Below are 7664 nucleotides of genomic sequence, written 5' to 3'. Positions count from 1 at the left end.
GAAGCTTAAGTAACTTTTCAAAATAAAAGATGCTCTGTGCCAAACAGGATCATGAATAAAAGAGCCTCATGTGGATCTGCAGGTTACATAATCCTAATATAAATCAACACTGTCAAGAATTTGGCCTTAAAAGATAAAATCTAGAAATCTTAGCATCTTAGTGTCCACTTTAACCCTAGAACGCTTCCACTATGAAACGTTACACCATCACTTTTACCAGGTCATTTTTACCTGATATAATAAAAAGTATTTGTCATAAAATTTAGATCAAAATAGAACAACACACATTAAATGAGAGTAAGGCCCGATCCGAATACTATCCCTTCTCACTCTCCCTTAGCCCTCCGCCTTCGTTCATCCCTCCGTGCTTGCTCCAAACTGAGGGTGGTAAAAAATATTTCCGACGTGAGTTTCGTTCAGTGACGTCATCCAAATCACCGGTAAGCTAGCGTTAGCGCGGAGCTTCCAGCGCTCGAATATACATTACAACAGCAGTTTTATAAATTTAAAAAGGTCACACTGTAACATAAAGTTATTACTTACGTGTACCAAAGTGAAGAAAGCGCTTCGTAGCGCGGCGCGGTTTACTCTCGCGATAGCGCTTCGTAGCGCGGCGCGGTTTACTCTCGCGATAGCGGACTTTGGACCCCTCTGTTCGGAGTGTGTAGCGTAAAAAATAATTCCGGTCACAGCTTTGACTTCAACTGCCACTTCAAATCAAGGGGGAGAACTGTGCATGATGTCAGACCTTAATAGTTTTAAAAGTTCTTTAAAAACACACCTTTTTAGAATGACTTTTAATGCTCAGGTGGCATTTTCTTTTGTTTTATTATATTTTTATGTGTTTTATTGTATTCTTATTGATCTTTTATGTCTTTTACTGCAGACTGCTCTTGTAATTTTATGATTTTTTTTTAAATATTTTGTCCTTAATTTGTCTAAACTGTGGAAAGAAGTTTATCAACATGTTCCTGGATTTCAGCCGGAAGAACAGAACACATCAGCCTATAGTGATCGACAATAGCACTATAGAAACCGTTACAGCTTTTAAATACCTTGGAGTTCACCTGGACAATAAACTGGACTGGTCTGCACAGGCAAATGCCTCTTTTAAAAGGGGTCAAGGTAGACTCTTCTTTTTAAGACGGCTCAAAGCTTTTAATGTCTGTGACAGGATTTTACGCATCTTTTATCAGTCCGTTGTTGCCAGCACAGTTTTTTATGCCGTGGTCTGTTGGGGAAACAGCGCCACGGCAAGGGACAAGGATCGCCTCCAAAAACTGCTGGACAGGTGTGCACGGGTGGTGGGTGATGGGGTTCTGTCCGTGGAGGCTGTGGTGGAGGACAGAACCGGGAGGATGTTGGAGGCTATTTTAAAGAACAGTTTTCACCCACTCCACACAACCCTGGCCTCTCAGAAAAGCAGCCGCAGCGAGAGGTTCATCTCCCTGCGCTGCCGGACTGAGAGGTTCAAGAGGTCTTTCATCCCGTCTGCTCTGAGGTTGCATAACAGGCTGTGCTGATGTGTTTTTAATTGTTTTTAATTGTTTTTAATTTTTTTTTAATTTGGTTCTTATGGCGCTCTTTATTTATTTATTTATGTACTACCCTGGCTTTTTATTACTCTTATCGTTTTTATTATTCCTTTGTCATTGTGTGCATGACTGTCGTTTTTTATGGGGCTACCAGGCAAGAGAATTTCCCTTGGTTGGGATTAATAAAGTATCTATTGATTGATTGATGTATTATGGTACTAATGGGAAGTTTGTGGTCAATATGTTTTGGATTGTTAAGGAAATTTCCTGTTTTTATGTGTTAAATTTGAGCACTTGTGTTTTGTTTTTTCATAATTGTTTTGAGATTGAAAAAAAGACCCTTATTGGTGTAAAAGTAACGATTGAAAGTCTGTTATATTAGGAATACTTCACTGAGTCAGTTTTTTGGTTGTTATTTCATATTTTTCTGTGCCACAATGACATGAATTTAAATGAAAATATCTCAAAATGAGACTTTTTACAGCAAATAGGTTAACAATATTTCCTATAAAAATAGATTAAAATACAAGAATTAAGTACAGGTAATGATGAATTAATTGCACAAAAATATTAATCGCATGACAGCATCTAACAGTTTGTTTCCCTTTAGGAATTCCTAGTTTCATCTTATAAGATTTCTTTATAGAACAAAATGACTTACTGTATATACAGTTATAGCTTTTTTTTTTTTTAAGATTAGTGTTTTTTTAAAAAGAAAATCTACTTTTTCCTAATTTTTTGTTTTTTTGGGATGTTCACATCCATAAATCAAAAATAGAAGAGGTTTAAAAATGTATTTTGTTGTTTTTAGTCCTTTTTTAAGTAGTAAACAGCCTTTAACATTTCAACAAACTAATTACCAGCTAACGCATGTGTTGATTTTATTGTCCTGCCGCCACAAAAGATGATACCGGGTTGATGCCACAAAACACCATGACTTACAGCATCAACAACATCAATGAATGTCCAACAAAAGCATTGCTAATATGACATTCTCCATGACTCCCTAATGATTCTCTTTAATGCCCGACTGAAATGTCGCAACTGACGGCAGCGCTGCCACTTTGCAGTGAATTGTTTCAAGTTTGACCTGGCTCTGAACCTGACTCCTCCATTTGGCCTTTTGATAACCGCTTCTCTGGCTATGTGTACCAGAATAACAGAGAAGCAGAGCAGAGGTTTTTAGAACGACTCCTTTGTGCTCAGAGATATTCTACTTGATAATAACTGACGAGGTACATTCATTTACTGGCAGCAGAGTTACTGCTCGGCGAATGCCGGCTTTTAATCTCAGCAAAAACAAATAAAATTTAAAAGAAAGTTGAGCATTAAAAGTCTAAAAGACAAATAATTATTTAAAAGAAAAACATTGAGATGACCAAAAGTAAATGTTATATAAAAATAATAACAAAAGATAATATATTTCTAAAATTATTTTTTCACTTTTACTCTTTTAATTTTGCTATACTTGATTCTGATTGGTTGTTGGGTGTCCATTAAAAAGTGATAATGGACAGTCATATTGGAAACCTAAAAAAAAAATACTTCCGGTCACATAGCCTGAGTGTTCTATATTGTTGGGCTGGCCTAAACACCAGTTGGTAATTGTCAGATGAACAATCCACAAATACTCAAGATTTTCTTCTTTTTATGTTGTTCTTTAAGCAAAAATGTATAAAAAAAAATACATCAGGTGGGGACAGTACAACATGGAAGGATCCTACAGTGAACCACCATGAAATCCATTCGACAAAAAAGTCTTCTTCTGGTTTTACAGCGGCTGGCAACCAACTTAAAGGCGCATTACCGCCACCTACTGGTCCAGAGTATGGGTCAGAAAGCAAGCTCACAATCTAGAATCCTCTTTTGAACCCCCAGAATAAATAAACAAATAACCAAAGAAAAAAAAAACAACAACAAACAGGTCTTCTTCTGGTTTTACGGCGGCTAGCAACAACTTAAAGGCGCATTACTGCCACCTACTGGTCTGGAGTATGGGTCAGAAAGCAAGCTCACAATCTAGAATCCCCCAAATAAATAAATAAATAAATAAACCAATAACAAAAAAAAACAAAAAGGTTAAAAAGAGGTCCTCTTTTATTAGTGGTTAGCTCCACCCCTCCACCAAACCAACCCAATTACTAATCAAAATCAAACATCTCATGAGAAACAAAACCATTAACCATTCATGGGGATTTTACTTTTAGAAATTAAACATAAATAAACATAAATGTCTCCAATTTAACAAAAAATTCTAAAAAAAATACAAAATAAAAATTAAAAAAAAAATAATTTAAAACAGGTTTGTCAAAGGAAACCACACTAGGTGGGTCCACTGGGCTTCCTGGAACAGGAAGTGCTCCTAAGAAAACAGGAAGTAAACAAATAAAACACAGAACAACCAAAATCCAGTGACTACCAAAAAAAAAAAAGTGAACTGCAATAAATGCTAACGCTCAAGACAATAGAAGACCATAGAAAAGATCCTTGTCCTTCAATGTCTCATAATGGACATGCTAGTATCTCCATCACATTTTACCATCATCAACAATGTTGCCTTACATTTCAATAACTGTTTTTGGCTTAAATTAAAAAGCTTAAATTTTCAAAATGATTAATTGTCTCTTGCTTCAATTGGACAAAGAAAACTACCTGAATGGGTATTTCTAATTATATCATCTTTGAAAATAATATGTACAGACTATAGACTCTTGGACTCCTAACGGGAGGCTTTTTCAAACCTCAGGACTCTCTTGACAATCTGGTTGAGTATTTGTAGAATATTTTGTAAAGTTGGCAAGATTGTTTGATTTCCCTACACAGTTTCTTTGATTGTATTTGGATGTTGTGTAAAGGTTGGAAAATTTTAATTTGCGGTTTGTTTGTGAAGTATTTTCTGCCAGAGATGCGGCGGTGCAGATGGGCCGTGGATTTCACAAGTAGGAAAACGTTGAGTAAACCATGAAAGACCAAACATATCTTTGTGGGAATATTTGTGTGTGTGTGTCCGCATGCTGGAACAAAGCTAGCTAATTCTTTTTCATCCCGAACATTTACAAAAGCTAAAAGGTCACATCTTCACTGCAGCTTCAACAGCTTCAACAGTCACCACTCCAACACCGATGGGTTTCTATTTATTGAGGACAAACTGTTTTACCTTGTTGGAATCGCTTCTTTTTTTCCTTTCATTCTGGGGTTGATTAAAAAGTGTGGAAAAGTGGGGATCAATTTGTGTCTGCCAACTCCAAGGTAAGCAGAAAATGATAATGAAGGATTTAATTCAACCGCTGTGCTCAGAATAGGAAATAGATACCCACTTTGGGGAGCGAAGCTGAAAAGTGAGAAACGCTTAAATTTAACAACAAAGCATTATTTTTGTCATGAAAATTCGTGGCTTCTGTGCTGTTAAAGAAGTAAAACACTTCCGAGCGGTCAAAAATAATTGGGTTTTGACTGTCTGAAGAAGCTTTTGGCAACACACACGCACAATGACACACAAGCCAAATCTGCGCAAACTGTGGGAGGTGTTATAACAGTTTGCCAAAAGGAGACATTCACGCTTAGGTGCATCTGTAAGGGTGCTAGCTGACGCCCATGACTTCCTATCCCATCTGAGAATTGCGGATGACTTTGTTCGTCATTAGACAATCACACAAGCCACTAACTCTGCGTGTGAGCCACTGCCTCTCACTTTCCTACTGTGATCTTCTGTCTCCTATGTCTGGACTCACACCTTTATTCTATTTGCTATCAGACCCACACATCACGGCGCAGTGTGGGATCACAGGACAAGTCATCTGCCGATATACCTCTGTTGTCACAGGCAGCAGGTGCTGATTAGTTAGGATGTCACCCATTGTGGCCCGCGGTATCACACAAAGGTCTGTGTGTATGACAAGCACACCGAGAGCTCTATCCTAGAGTGACGGGGGAGATGGACTGCTGAGATAAGGACTAATTTACAGACGATCGCGCTCAGCTAATGCTTCAAGCTAAGTGTTTTCTCTGGTTAGAGACAAATGAAGAGTTTTTAAGGCTGAGGGACACTTCTCATCAAATCAGTTTCACCTGAAATATTTATTCTTGGACTTATTTACCAGGAATGTCTGTATTTGGACACACTTGAGGCATAAGTTTTCAGATGCTGCATCAAATCATCAAGGAAAAATGGTTGTAAAGCCTCAGTCACATGCACCCTTACAAGGGTTCTGTGGGTGGTTTCGATTAGGGGTCCCCAAACCTTTTTATGTGAGGACCACATGACTGTTTTCATCTCTGATGTGGGGCCGGGGTCAGTTTGAAGGCTAACAAAAAAAGTGTCTAAACATTTGTGGTTTTCCAGAAAGCCACACATAGCCACATTTTAAATAATTCATTTATGTAATCTTCACAAAAAAAAAAAATACTAAAGCATTTGAGAAATTAAACCAATAAATAGTCTGTCTTGTCTCGTCACAGTTCAGACTGCAGAAGGGTGGAATAAAAAGTCACGTTCTATGTGGGTCTTGATCAGCCAGATTGAGAAAAATATATTTATACAGTATATACGATGCGTCTTTGGGGGGCCGGGCCAAATGTGGAGGCAGGTCGTAGTTGGGGACCCCTGATTTAGAGGAAAGGCTGCATCTTAAGTGGAGCGCAGGTGCGTTCCCTTAAATTTGTGTGGGCACCTCAAGGGACGTCATGAAAATAGACCGTTTGATTGTTGCGAGTGTAGTAATTGTATTGGGAAGTATTTGTTAGACAAATTGACGCTCTAAAGATAAACATATGACAATATCATTCAGTACCCTGAGGCTAAATCTGAATGCCCTTCCAATTGTAGGGGCATTTGCAGGGGCAAGGGTGTTTCGCCTATTTCTTCATGTGGGCGTGCTCTAAAGCACACATGTTTACTTTTAAATGTAAGTAAGGATTTTATTTTTCTAGCACAACCTTTTTCAAGTTATAAAATCAATGTTGTTGTGTACTTTCCAAGTGCTAACAGGCGACTATTGATGTGGGAGTAACGTCAGAATTTGAAGACACTATTTTTCCATAACTCTCTGTTTGGAGGGCTAAATGTAGGGGTAGGGAGAATTTGGATTTGGCCGTACACCACACTAGTCATTAGCGAGGTGCGTGTGAAGGTAGCATAAATTATTAAGTGAGAAAATCTGCAAAACTACCATAAATGTCATGATTAACAACCAACTGTATTAAAGTGCATTGACACCACAACTATGGATCGTACTGATAGAGCTGCTACAGACACTAATGGTCGTGAAATCATCACCGGTACCCAACAGCTGGTTTTGTTTAAACTAATGTTTTATTGGCACCTTTTTCTGCACAACACAAAACAGATATGAGAGAATAAACAGAACTTTTTAAAGAGTCATAATACAGAGTTTAGTTTTTAAGTGGTTGTTGCAGCTGAACACTAATCACATGCACTACAATAAAATTAATTTACACATTCTACACAATGCAATAACAGTTCAAAAGCTGAGAAATCCTTCATCACACTTTCAGGACTGCATGTTGCCATGCTGGGGAAAAAGATCTTCTGTTCTTTCGTTTGGTTTATTTTAGCAATAAAACGTTTTCTGGACCGAGTGAAAACATGATATTTATGTTTGCCAGAATAAAAATAAGACAAGTGTTGAGGTAAATGTGATGTTTTGGAGTTTTATAACTTTCTTTAAGTCGGTAGGTAACAAAGTGGCTCAGTGACAGCAGGGATGGGCCAGGCATCATTGCACATGCAGCAGCAAGTCGCCCCTGTGTCCGGCTGTTTCAGGCACAGCAGATATCCGCAGAAATGTCAGATTAAGTTATTTCGGTAACGTCTACTGTCACTGAAGTAAAGGTAGTATCTGCTGTGTGTTCATGAAAGCAGCAACATGAGCTTCTAATTCAACATAAACCTGAGTTCCTATTATATAACTCTTTGCTAATAGTGTCAAAGTCAAGGCCCGGGGGCCGGATCCGGCCCTCCAGGTAATTTTATCCAGCCATTCAGATCATTTTATCTAAAATCCTGATGTCATCTTGTGCTCAATTCTAATTTGTATAATTTTGACAAAATATATTTTTATGGAGAGTAAAATATTGAAATTTATTTAAGGTTTAAGTTGATTTATTCTG

This window comes from Oryzias melastigma, linkage group LG8 (assembly GCF_002922805.2).
Source record: "Oryzias melastigma strain HK-1 linkage group LG8, ASM292280v2, whole genome shotgun sequence".
In the NCBI taxonomy this organism is placed as follows: Eukaryota; Metazoa; Chordata; class Actinopteri; order Beloniformes; family Adrianichthyidae; genus Oryzias; species Oryzias melastigma.
The sequence above is the reverse complement of the archived record's forward strand: the minus strand, read 5'-3'. Positions refer to the sequence as shown.